The sequence below is a fragment of the Scomber scombrus genome, chromosome 7 (assembly GCF_963691925.1).
Source record: "Scomber scombrus chromosome 7, fScoSco1.1, whole genome shotgun sequence".
NCBI lineage: Eukaryota > Metazoa > Chordata > Actinopteri > Scombriformes > Scombridae > Scomber > Scomber scombrus.
The window spans coordinates 7,647,875-7,662,620 of NC_084976.1; positions in this window are offsets into that span (position 1 = coordinate 7,647,875).

Sequence of the window (14,746 nt, forward strand, 5' to 3'; positions counted from 1 at the left end):
GCTCTGTTCTCTCTCTTCATCCTGCGGTTTATTATCTAATCAGCTCGGGCCTTGGACACACAGCCACGCTCAATGGACCAAGACCACATGGCCAATAGAGCACCCAACAGACTGTGTCATCTCAGCCTGCTGAATCAAAAACAAACACAGGGGCTAGTTCACTTTTTTGAAGAGAAGAGGATTAAGTGAGAAGACTTCCCACCCTCCTGCACCGTTTATTTTGCTCTGTTTGCACTCCTTGAGTTTGATTTATTCTCACGTCTTGTCACCGTTTCAGACAGATAGCCGCGTAAATGACAGATTAATGGTGTTTTTGCAATTTCCCTTAATTAATGATAATCTGTGAAATCTGCGACGTGATACAGCTGTAAACACACTTGTTTTATCTCATCAGAGACACTTTGACTTAATCGCTGTATGTGTGGAATCTCAGATTCTAAATAGCCTACAGTCAAATCCCTCCCCACACACACACAGTCACACGCATTCACGCTCGCCTCCCCAGAAGGGACAGAACCCGACAACATCACAAAACAAGACAACAGGCACAATTACAGAGCAGCCTGGAGACAATCCCGCACTTTAATGAAAGTCCAGTTTCCCCTGCCCCAGGTAAGTGCTCAACGTGATTGTATCTGTGAAACAATTACACTGTCACAATCAAAGGAAGCTGCCTTTAAATGGTCTGTCAAGGTCCTCGGTGGGGCTAATAATCACTCATCTCTTTCCCACTGTGTCACTGAGGTGCTGAATCCTCCCTTTGTTCTGCACATCACCTGCCTCTCAATAGACTGCTTGGTGTTACACTTAAGGCACTTAGACGGCCACGCTTTCAAAAGGGGGCCGGGGCCCTGAGGGTATGCGAGCTCTGTGTGGATATCCAGCAACTAGCATTTCCGAATCATTCTCTCCTTTTTTCCCCCCTCTTTTCTCTCCAAGTCGAGCTCAGAATTGGATTTGTTGAATAAACCTTTATTATTGTAGCTGGTCTTTTTATGTCCCACTCTTGTCATGTCTTTTCCTTTTGTTTTCTTTTTGGCTCAGAGGCCCAGAGGTAAGCTGTAATCCTGGGAGCAGTCAGCTGCCGAAGGGAGATAATACCCTGCCTAATTTATAGAGTTATCACATATCCTCGTTGGAGCATGAAGTGCATCCACTTACTTCCAAATGCTCTGCAGATTTCCATTTTCCTCCTTCCCTTTAAGTTAATACTTGTTTCATGTTTAACATCAATTAAAGGTATAAGGGTAATTAGAGAAGACATGGGAGAAAAAGAGGGTATCCTGCAGTTTCTCTTCCACAGTTTAATGATTCGCCAGCAGCCCCGACATGTGGCATGTCTGGAATGTTTGTCCCTCCATTCAGAGCATGAGAGTTATTGTGTCAGGAGAGGGAAGAAAGGGATCTACGTGGCTATCTCTGTGCACACACACATGCACGCGTGAGCAAATTGTGTTTGAGTCTGTGTTTGTACTGTGTTTGTAGGCTCAGTGCCCACTGGTCATTGTAAGAAAAGGTAAAGAGAGGGTTAGATGGTTTTAAATGATCCGCTAGCTGATCCGCATTGCCATTTTTGTTCACGAGAACCCCTCGTTGCAGCTGGTTTTAGTTTCCCTTATTCATCACTGTACAGAAACACACACCGTAATGGGTTCAAACTTTATACCTTGTTTTTCCTTCCCGTCCTCTCTCTGCCTGTCCTACACTTCAGGGCACCAACTCCAACTTCTCTCTCCCTCTCTTTCCCACTCTTCATTCACTCCGTCCCTGGGACACCCCATTCATTTATTTTTTATTAAACTTCAGCGCTCTCCGAGACTCATTTCCTGCGGTTCCTGGTGGAACAGAGAGCACGCTGGGAGTTTCCCAGAGACTGGCAGGGGTCGGGGAAAGATGCCGGAGGAGCAAAGCTGGGGGTTGGTTTGGGATGGTGAAAGAGGGAGGGACATTTTGGGAGTGCCCTATCATTGTGGAATTTATTGGGATGCCCTTTCTCTATGAGAGGTGCAAGTGCTTCAGTCCACAATTTTTTCATATTTAAAAAAAAAAAAAAAGTTTCAATATTTTTCTCGGGGGGCTGTGGCTCAGGAGATAGAGTGGGTCGTCTACTAATCACAGGGTCGGTAGTTTGATATATTGCTCCTCATGAGCAAGATAGCACCTTGCATGGCAATATCAATGTATGAATGTGTGTGTGAATGGGTGAATGTTGGCATGTGTTGCAAAGAGCTTTGAGTGGTCGGTACACTAGAAAGCAGTTATATAAATGCCCATTTACCATTCAATAGAAATTCAGGCATCAGTGAACAGAATACAAAATCAACAGGCAGACATCCAAGATGCAGGAATCCTGCAATAACCATATTAACCAATAATTTACTGTCCACACTAAAACACCAAACGTAAACGTTTTTCTTCTTCTTTCCCTTATTTAAGTTAAGAAATAGATGGCAGTTGGCAAACAATGACATCATAAATTACCGTCACCATCTGGAAAGACTGGATGAATAGGACATTTTGACAAACTTTCTGCTTGTCTCTGCTTAATTAATCAGTTGTTTTGTTTTACAGTGTAGTCAAAAAGCTTAATAAAGGTGTTACTGACATATCATACTGTCTCACAATAAACTAGTGATTGGACTAACATAAATGTCAAACCACTGGTTTGTACTCCTTTAGTCGCCTCACAGAAGGAAAATATGTAATAGTGACATCACCTCTTTTCTGTAATGTAAAAGTTGGAGCCAGTATACATAAAGCTGACTTTATAACATTGCAGCACACATATCAGCATCTTAAGTAAAGATACATTTTTACTTCATTTTTTCCATCATTTTTATGAGAAACAAAAAACAATGAGTTTAAATCACTGTTTTTATTACCATCAAGTAAATCTTGGGTCTGGGGCTGAATTGTACTCCTTTTCTCCTAAAATGGAAGAAAATCCATAATTGCATGAGGGCTGCATTGTTTTTCTTGTGAAAAAAGATTAGTGCAATGTTTCTGTACATTCGGATTGGTCAGATGACAGATTTAAAAAAAGAAGCATGTGCATAACCACATTATTTAACTTTTAGTGTCAATGAAGACTAAAAATTGCATTAAAATATTGATCAGCACTACACTGGGCATTACTTAAGACTGTATTGGTGATAATGTAATCAGTGTGATTTTTACTCACCACTTTCACTGTACTTTACTCAAATAATACACACTTTATTAGTACAAATCTTATGTGTTATGTATTTCTATTAAATGTGTCATATTTGTATTAATCTATCTTTTATTCATCCATGTTTTTGCCTTTAGGTTAAAGGATATACATGACATAGTGCTAACTCCTTGTGCCCAGATATGAAGCAACAAAAAGCCTGAGCAGATGCACTTAATTAACACATACTTAAACAGTTTGAAACAGTGATGTGATGTCAAGTTTAATTCACATCTGTTAACCCTGATATTTTATGTTTTACATGATCTGACCATATGGAAGGTAGCTGAGCATGATTTTTCATTTCTGATGTATATGCAAAGGCACATAGCCAAATTAAGCTAAAAATATTTTCATTATTGTATGGGAGGTTTAGAGTGTGTATGTGTCTTTATGCACACGCATTGAGAGAATTAGCAGTTTTATGAAACATGTACAATAAGAAACCTATAATGTTGTTTTCATGGTTCTTAAATTAACCATCTGGGTACTTGCTGGCACAGACCCCAGTTTTTATGAGGTTTATTTTCTTTGCTGACATAGTGTACATTGCACACTGGGGCAAAAACCTTTGACACAGGGGACCCTGACAAGCATCTGAGCAATCAAATTATCCAAGAAAATGGTTATATATGAAGTGCTTGGGGTATTGTTTGCAAATTAGTGCAATAACAAATGCATCAGTGTGACAGATGAGCGTTTCGTGCTTCAACCCCCATAAAACGCTGCTGCCATGCAGTAAAGACTTCCAGGCCAGTTAGTGTTGGGTTAGCCAATCACAAATCAGTTTTCTGGCTCTAAAATAGTTCTGGTAGTGTTTCTCATGTATGAATCTGCACTATCAGGCATAACTGTGTTTTGTCATGCTGTTTGCGGAAGTATTTATTCAGTTTTCTTGCTTCTAATTAGAATATTTCACAATTATGTTGATGTACTTAGAAGAACATTTAGCAGCATGACTGCTGCTGTGACTCTGCTGGGTGAGAGTAATCTGGGTACAAATGTAATGCTTATGCATGTTATTAAAGAAAACTACAAGTAATCCACAACAATGCCAGTGAAGGAAGTTTGAGAGCCAGTGATGAAAATTCCATAAAAGAAAAACATGATTCAGTTCAGGATTTATAAGTTTATAAATTAAATAAACTGATGGTAATAATGGTAATTTAAATAGTAAGTGGCTAAATAGTTGTGGTGAATAAAAAAACATATTACAAAGACACATGCCTCCTGTCTGAATGCCTCCTTAGATGAGTTGGGAGATTATATTTTAAGTCAGTTTTAACCCCCAACCATGACATGTGGTGCTTACGAGAGCATTCATCACGACACAACAGTCTAACTTCCTGTCTCTGTGCTGACGGCAAGCTGTTAACTTAATGAGATGCATGCGAGCACTGAAGGGTTTTGGGAGACAGATTGGGCCTCCTGCTAACCGGGTCCACCACGGTTGGACCTCACCCTGCCAGCCCTGCAGGCGAACTATTTGAGCAACCTGACCCTCTTTGCATAATTTAACTCTCTGAGATGGCAGCTATCCTTTGCAGAGCTAATAATACAGGCTTATCAGGGGTCGATAAAGAATGTGTAATAATAAGGTTATTTAAACCTGACATTAGAAAATTGGATGTAATGTGTTTGACAACTGTGGTTCTTACAGTGGAGTCTGGGGAACCCTTGATGTGGCTCCAAGGGGGCCTAAGGAAATTGAAATATACTGTAGTTTCACTGTGATTTTTATTCTAAAATAACTGATTGCTAAGATCTGCCTGCAAGGTTACTGTTGGAATCATCAGTAGGCTGCTTTTTTAAGCTGCTTTCTAAAACAAGTTTTACTAGATGTTTTTTTTAAGGAACATGGTAGCATATTGCATTGAAAGGTAGCTCTGTACAAAAGCATCCTCTGCATAGCACAAGTTCTAACTGAAGCAACCACGACATGACCTTGTGTTACTTGTCTGGTAATACCACTGTCTATTATACCTAGCTAAAATACAAACTAGGAGACAGGTTAAACATCTGTCCTCAACTTTTAGCCAGGAGAGAACATCATGCATGCCCTCAACACTCACCTTGGATGAACAGTGAAGAACTAGATGTTGCAGCTTTGGTCTACACAAGTTGAAGCTTGTGACCAAACAACTGGCCAATAGTCAAGATGAGATAAAACCAGTGCTTGTATAACTGAGTGATCAATCAAGAAATAAGCACACCTCCTAATGACAGACACTGCCCACTTCCCATTATAGCTACAGTCTTCTACAATCTACAATATGACAAGACCAGGTAAGCTGCTCATCCAGGGTTACACCTAAAAGTTTGGCTTCATTAACCTGCTGAGAGGGAGAGAAGCATCTCACTCCTCACTACTGGATTTATGTAATGTTGAATCATCAGTGTGCAAAACAAGTCACTAGTAAAAGTGAAGAGGAGAGGACCCAAGCAACTTCCTTGGGGAACCCCACATTCTAAATTTCTTGTAGCTCAAAAAATACTATTAAACATTCTGTTAGTTCAATAACTATAAGTGCAAGTTTTTAGTGATAGTACATGGTCAATAACATCAAAAGTAGCACTGAAATCAAGCAAGACAGCACCAACATTTTTTTTAAAAGAATCATTGATTTGACTCAGCCAATCATCAGTCATATATGCCTTCTTGAAACTCAGAATTGAGCCCATGGACATAAAAATAATTTAAAATGTGATCAAAGATTTAATCTTTCCATAAATTTACTAAGAGCAGGGAGAATACTAATATTTCTGCTGTTCACCCTACTGCAGGTACTCCTACAGTTCTTAGATAGATGGGATGATGGGATGATTTTGGCAACTTTCCATGCCTGAGGGAAAACAATTTTCTTCAGTCTAAGGTTAAAAATGTGGCATTGGTTCAGCAATTTATTTAGCTATCATTCTTGTTAATTTTCCATCAACGTTATCAAATCCAGACTGTTTATCATTTTCTACTTTATACATTCATTTCATCCTGGTGAGCCATACATATTTTTAAATCATCATCGAGCAAGTGGGTGAAAGTGCTCCTTACAGTGAACTTTTTTGTTTGTGTGTGTTTATCTTAGAACATTTGAAGTGCAACACCTGTTTCATTCACAGTACTAAACCTATCTTCACAAATGGATTTTAATGATCTTTGAAACATAGCCTTTGGCCCAGACTCTACTTTAGTTTTTCTTTCTATTGCCACTATATTATGGTCACTAAAACCAATGGGGCTTGGTATGGTCCTAGAGGAGAACTCACTGGCATTAGTGTAAATATGGTCAAAGCATGTGGATGTTACCCCAGACATGTTAGAGCACACCCTGGTGGGCATGTTCATCATCGGAGTCATATCACCAACAAAAGTATATCTCTCTATCTGCATCTGTAACTTTTGAAGCATAGAACATATATTGTTGCAGGTTTACAGCAACAACCAACAGTACTGGTGAATGAGGTTAGTGAAATTAAAGTCAAAGGGCAACCTACAACTGGATTCTGACCTTTACCAGAATATGGTTTTATATGTGGCAACTTCTCCAAGCCTATTTCTGTCATGTCTGGAAATGTTATCACCAGGTATGGCTAATTTATGTCTACTTTATTCAACAAGATGTCTGTATGTTCTGAAATTGCAATTACACATGTTTATACAGTCACATTACAAACACCATCCCACCTGAGCTGTTCCCACTGTTCAGTTTCCTGCTGCTAGATGACATCTGTCACTGTAATGTAACTGTAGGTCATTTTTGGGTGACTGACATTACATCTTACTGTTTCACCATATCCGGCTGACTTGTTTTAAAAAACGAAAATGCTGAATCCTGCGATTGTCCCATCTATGATCCACAGCTTGTGGAAAACAGTTTAGTGAATGGTTAATTACAGAATGTGCAAAGTTGTGCTTATTCACCCCTAACAGCCAATGTACCAATAGTACATTAGTGGTTAACTAACTAGCAACGGACGCACCAACCTTTTCTTTGGGAGTGTGTCTGTGTTTACCAGATATTCTGGTTCTTTCGGCTATTTCTCTCTCATCTCTGTTTGTTGGTGAAGCAGATTTTTAAACCCCTGGAATACGTGTTGACTGAAGTTTAAACATTTTCAACTCACTGTCATGTCTTTGCAACAATTCACAATTAAAAAATACCCACCATAAAAAAATATATCAAACAAGTCAGGGAAAATACCAGCTGCTTTGATTGTTATAACCTCATATAAAAGCTTCTACATCACTGATATTTGGGAATGTTCACTACGTGTCAATGTAGAGGGTTAACAATTAAAGGCACGTTACATTTCCAATGTAAATGTTTGGAGTATGATGTATATCATTTATAGTGTATAATGTCAATGTAATGTGAGAGAAAACGGCAGCTGAGAAAACCGTGTGTTGAACATAGAAATAAATGAGTCTTCCCAGAAGTCTGACATGAGCTGTTATTACTTTGTTCCAAATTTTTTAAATTAGAGTTTCTGACTTCATCATCTTGCACATCTTGTACAGCACAGCCTGCTGTCGGTTTGACTCCCTGATCTATTGTGCTGATACGAAACAATAATTCTTTGTTCAGTTCAGAGAATTGCCTATGGAGGACCATATTTTATCTTTGTGCTACCAGCTCATAGTGATCAGCAATTATCCTTGTCCATTTTGGCTCAGATTTCACATTTTTCCTCCAATTAACTCTGGTGCTAACCCACTGCATATTGAGCAGTTTCGGCAAATTGTCTTTATTTTCTCTCAGCGATCTAACCCAAACAGGAGATTCCATTTATTTTCTTTCAGGGAGAGTGTATTCTCTGGGATATTCTCTGGCCCAGGGATTGTTTGGAAAGGAGTTTCATTTTGCACCCCTCTCCTCCTCCTCCTAGTGCGAGAATTGTCAACTGGTGTGAGACCATGTCTGATCATTACAGCAGCGGTGATAAGAAGAGATAGTTTTATCATTACAGCTTCACAGTTCACACTGATGGTATCTCTCCTGGCCTTCCAGGCCTCTAGTATCTGTGTGGAGACACTTAATTTTAGACTTTGCAACGATTTGTCTTTATGATACTGCTTTGAAAAAAAGTGGGTATGATCACTGTGGGGTTGTGCACATTTGTCACATTTAATCCCTTGTTAAGATAAGAGCTGTTTCCACAACCATAAAGGCAGGTGATAAAGATAAAAGATTGCATTTTATCGTGATTTCTAGGAGATTCCCACCTTATCGAGCCATCCTTGTTGTTGTTGCCTCTATTTTTGCAACATTAGATTTTCCTGGGGTTTTTTTTGTAGTCCTTCAGGAAAAATCCCTATAGTTCATGTGCGTAGGAAAAAAATCTTGGACAAAAATATCTTTTGTTCATTTGTTTCAGTTCAATGGATAATGGATGTCATTAACCTACAAATGTGTTATACCAGAGAGCAAATGCTCGCAGCTACACAAACAACTGGGAAAAACACTGGTGGAGGAGGTGTTTATTGCTGCGCTATTTATTTAACAATGCAGTTTTGTTTTAGAAGATGGAAGTCTGAAAGGTTTCATAGTGAGAGATTAACATCAGTGTTCTATAATAACACGGTTCTCATCATACGGCCGTTACTCAAGGCAAATATTTTCACTGACAATAGAGTGTATGATTAAACCACAATTAGATTCGTTGGACCCTCTGGTTGAGCGAGGCCTCAGCCTAAGGTTGGACGGCACACTGAGGACACCGTATGTACTCGTACACCCCTCCTCCCCCCTGCAAATCTCTTCCAAAGTCTGTGTGAACCCTGCACGCTCCCTCCTCGCTGCTCTTTTCATAATTATGAATTATTACAGGCCGGGGTTTTGTTAGTAACTCTCTAATTTTGCAGATCATAATTGATCACAGGTGTGGCTTTGGGAGTGTTTTTGAAGTTCTCTCTCTCTCTCTCTCTTTCTCTCTCTCTCTCTCTCTTTTTTTCCTATCTTCTTCTTCTTTGCTTTAGCAGTGAACCGAGGTCGTCTCCCAGGCAAGCCCCTGTTGGAGAGCTTCCCCTTCTCTTAATTCCAGGCGTTCCTTCTGCGTCTTAGATGAGTTGATGTCCTTTCATCCTCCTCGGTGGAAAGGAGGACACCACTAGCGCTCACTGTCAGTCCAGCTGGGATGTGGCGCAACTCGCTACATTCCTCTTGTTGCTCTGGTCACTCAGGGTGTGTGAACATGTGTGTGTGTGTGTGTGTGTGTGTGTGTGTGTGCGCACGCGTGTGTGTGTGCGCGCACGCGTGTGTGTGTGTGTTTCCCCTCAGCAGAGCCTCCACAGAGTCCTCACAGCCAAACCATTTTGGGAATGGCTGGAGAGGAGGGGATATTGGATTAGAAAAAGGCAAGGGATATAAATCTCTCACTGAGACTCTCCAGTCTATCTCCCATCCAGAGGATTTATGATGTTTAACAGAGTCAAATAATAAAGAAGAAGAAAAAAAAACTACTTATGAAATTGTGCTTTTCTCTGAATCTTTCTTTGCTCTGCTGTGTTCATTTCAGCTCAGCACCTCACAGCTCTGCTCCTTGATTGATTGTGAAGCCTGCGATTTGTATGTGTGTGCGTGTGTGTGTATATGTGTATGTGTGTGTGTGTGTGTGTGTGTGTGTGTATGTGTGTAGCTGTTTTTCCAGATGATCTTGGCGTTGCCTTGAAACATACAAAAAGCAGGTGAGGAGAGGAGGGGGCTGCGGGGCTTAATTGGTAAACCAGTTAGATAAATGTGTGTCCGCTCTGGGTGGTGAATGGTGAGGTAACCAACTCCTCCCTGGAACACATTTTGACCAATTTATGTACAACTAAATCAACGGTAAGTATTTCCAGTTTACCGTTTAATTGCAGTCAGCTGGAACATGTTGCATTTTGACACGGCAGAGCAGGAGTCACACTCACACACATGCAGAGGACATTCTGCGGGCAGCGTGAAGGTGCAGCAGGTGTGCTCATGCTGTAGTGTCTCGGTCCAATTCGTTTCAGAGCCATGACTCACGGGGACTCAGTCTTTCCATCAGTTCAGCTTCTTAATTCAGAGTGTGAACCTCAGTCTCACCTCTCCGCAAATATGATGTGACACACCAAAGATGACTTTTTAATGGAGATTGTGTGCGCGCGTTCTCCCCATGCGCCCCTGTATGTGTGTGTACGGCAGTGCTGAGCAAGATGCAGGATTTCAAAAAATCAACCACTTTTGCAAGAGTCAAATTCAATATGAGCAGCAGCCGTGATTGGTTAAAGGGAGTTTTACCCCTGGACCTCACAATGAGGTATCTATTACAGCAACTACCAAAGAAATGTTCTTTTAATTAGCCACATTTATCTTTTTTTCCCATGTTTTGACAGAAACTCTTACATAAACATACATCAACAAAGGGAGACAGACCAACAAAATGCATGGTCATTTTTATGTTTGACAGCGCCACTTGGAAGAATAACAACTGTGACCCTGGTCCGCTATGTTTTGGTTGGTTATAGTTTTGAGTTTTAACTCTAATCGTGCTTTTGCAGCACCTGCAGTGTTTTTTTTTATTTTTAGTGTGTGTGTGTGTGTGTGTGTGTGTGTGTGTGTGTGTGTGTGTGTGTGTGTGTGTGTGTGTGTGTGTTTTGGGGGGGTTGGGGAAATAGAAATTTAATAGTCAGCTATTGCCAATCATGTGCACATCATTACTGGATCTGTGTTTTCATTTTTTTCTCCAAAATGTTACATAAGATTTCCCACAGTCTGCAATGGATTTGGACGGTAATGTTCTGTTTTTATTTGATCCAGTTGTAATCTCTCTAACTGCCTCCATCTAAATCAATATGGTATGCAACTGGAAGCAAATTATTTTGTTGACAATGGTTGCTTGTAAGTTTGTCAGCGTGATCATTCTTGCAGGGTTGTGTGTGTGTGTGTGTGTGTGTATGTGTGTGTGTTGTCTGTGTGGTAATCTGGCCAGTGTTTACAGCAGGCTGCTCTGCGGTCAGACAGCTGATCTTGGCCAGGAAAGAACCAGCCTACAGGGACAGGCCTGCCTTTGGTGTGGTGTGGGCAAACTCATAGCGGCACAACATTAAAATTCTTGCTTGAACATAACGTTTTTGTCCTGTGAAGTGAGAGGGAGGGGGGTGGCGAATGAGTGAGTGAGGAGGGGAGAAGGGGGGGTGCAGATGTGATGAAACCCCTCGCTCGTTGCTCTGCAGCCCTCAGCTTTGTCGCCCCAAAGCAATTGTCGCACCACTTGCCTGTTCTCCATTATGCCACATTTCCATGTAGTTTCCTGTAAGATATAAAAGGCTGGTGTGAATTTTACTGAACCTAAAACCACGTGTGGACATTTTTCCCCACCTGGCCCGGGCAAAAACAGTCGGTGAGGCGGAATGTGAAAATGTACACAAAGGTGGGGGGAGATTATGTGTTACACCAAAGTGTTTCACAACAAACACTCTCGAAGCCATCACACTGTTAGCTGCGGGCTTATTTTGGCCGACACACTGCCTCTTTACAATGTACAGGTGCTGAGGAGAGGAGAGGAAAAGGCGGCAGTCGGAGAGGTGAGGTGGAGGGCCTGTGGTGCCATAGACCAGGTCCGCCTGCTTGCCCTGATGGTGTAATGGGAACTGCCAGCTGTGGGCTTAATTACAACATACAGTGGTGAAGGAGATTGGTCCTGTTTTTCTTCTGGGACACACAGCTTAACCGATGTGTAGAGTCCAATGTTTTTAAACCAGATGAAGGGCATCGGTGAAAGTTCTGCATCGGTGGGTGGAGTGAAGCATGACGTGCCTTAGTTTATTCATCATATGGAGCAATAGCATACAGCATCCACCAACCCAACATCATCACCTTTCTTTGTGTAATAGTCTACCAAACTTTTCAGGCTGACGTACATCTCATGAGTAAAAAAAAGAATCACTGAGGTAACACACTCAGCGCACCTACTGTATTTGGAACACTGTGTGAATGTATCTTTAAGGGATTAAGGGATTTTACTATTTACTACTTAGTTTGGAGTTATGTTGGCCAGGAGGCTCACTCCATGGGCTTAGATGTAATTGAAGTAATTCTAACATCTTTTGCAGCTTTTGTCTTGTGTCAACAGGAAGTGGATCAGCAGGTCTCAACAGTATAACAATAGGATTTGGTTTGTATTGTGAAACATTTGTTATGAAATGTTCTTAAGCCAGACACACAGAGTATTAAACACTTAGCAAAGGAAAAAAGTGACCTGGTATGGATGCAAAGGTTTCCATTCCCTTTAAGGATGAACACAGAAAGTACTCTTTGACTGATGATTGATTTTAACACTGCAGCAGGATCTAAGGATTGCCACGGTTGAGTCATTCAAATCCATCCAACACTTACTGTGGAAGTCTGATTCCTCATCTGTGTATGACCTGCTGACCCAGCTCTGACCTATCAGTGTTTTTTTTTATTTTTATTTTTTTTACATTTTTACTCTTACTACTGATGAGGCTGTGAGGACTGGAAGACTGTAAAGAAAGGTTTTAACATTTCCTCTTGATCAACATTTTGATCCTCGACAACCTTGAAAAAAAACAACTAAAATGCCATTAAAAATAGTTGTAGGTTTTCAGTTTATAAAGGATGACACCTAATGTTTTTTTGGTGCCTCTTGACCTTTACTTTAATACCACCAACACAACAATTTCTCTACTTGTAAGTGAGTACACAAGCATCAAAATCTAATAGACAGATTGACATTTCCTAAGCACGGTCATGCTCCCTAGGGCTGCTTGCCTAGAGTGGGCAACTGTCCTGGGCCCTTAGAACTCTAGGGGCCCTTAAACCTCTACTTACTGTATGTTAACTTGTTTGTGCAGATTTATTTGAATCTTGGTCATGAATACGTATCGATAGAGCATAATATCATTGGAAAGTAGAGGGTCATGCCTCTTCAGGACATGTGTTGAAGAGGTCGACTGTGTTAAGACCAAATTTTTGGGCTTTCATTATTTCAGTTTTGTGTATACAGTATGTTGCATATACAGAAATGCGGGAATGTAAATCTGGGATGAGGTAATGCAGCATAAAACTGTACCTGCTGCATCAAATTTTCTCCAGCAGGTAAATCCGACCATAATCCTCCCCAGAGGATGAACCCTTCACATCCGGGACACGAGATATCAACACAATCTTACTGATGAGGATCCACAAACAGAAAAATCACACGTTCTTTCATTATATTAACATTTTTTATCCCACAGTATCACTGAAAGATAAGTGATGAAATAATTGATAATTGTTCTGAGCTATTAACTGTCAGCGTGGGATGATACAATTGACTTAACATAGTCAGTACCTTGATTTTGAGGTTGTGTATTACCTTATGAGCCAGCCGTGAGTGTAGCCCTTGGTGGTAATGTAGTGCTAGTGTAATGCATTGTGCTTGGCTGCCTCTTCTGAAACATTTCACTAATGGCATTAATGTTCTGAGTACTCTACTCTGTCCTTAGCTGTGCCAACTGAGAGAGGAGGGGAAACAGGGAGATGGAGAGGGGAGAAGTTGAGCAGCAGTTGAATCTAAGCAGATGGCAGATTGTTTTACTTTCAGCCTGGCCATCTGGAGTTTACTTAAACTGATGACTTCATCATCAAACACTGGCCCACCAGCCAACTATGGCACTCACCACACACATACACACACATACAGGATACAAAGATTGGAGCAGCCACAGAGTGAGTGTGTCATGGTGAAGTGCTTGAGAAGTGCGTATGTGCGTAGAGTGTGTTTGTGTAGTGGTTTTTGGTGTTTTTGTGTGTTTGGCACGTCTTGCCTTGCAAATGCACACAAATGTGTTTATAAGTACCAGGCCTGTAAAAATGTCATCCCTCTGTCTCTTCAGTCCTCATTCAGAGTGACATAATACTGGCCTCGAGGATGCCATCATTAATTTAAATGTCCCTTGGCATTTTCTAACTCCTCTGTCAACTACATAAAAACTTTAATCACCGCAGCCACGGAGGACTGATCCCTGTCCCAGCTCTCCGGTCTCCAGGAGAAAGTCAAGAGCAATCAGTTGACTTCATTTACTTGGAAAAGCCTGTTTGTGACACCTGCACTAAGAGACGTAAGCACTGTAAATGTACGACAGCAGCACAAAACCACCCATAAAGCCGCAGATTTTCCCTAACAAGTTCATAAAACCTGAGTGATGTTAAGAATAACCACCTCAAGTAGGTGATGTATTTTTTTCCAAAACACAACGGCGAGACATGCTTGAAGATCCCCACTAGCGATGGTACAGTTGATTTATTTAATTTGAAAAGCCATGTTTATCCTCCCTTTATTATTCATTTCAAGTACAGACCTGAAGTGTTTGGAGCCATTTTTATGTGTAGATTCTGCTGTTGACACATTTTCTTAAGAATCAAATGGGCTTTTGACAAATTTGCATTAATGCCTGCCTTTGACTCTCTAAGCCGTCAGGTTCACAAGGATGGCAGCGTCATAGCATGCAAGTCAGGGATCTGTTTGATTGCCTCACATTCATTAATGTCGGTTTACTCACTCAGAAAACATCTA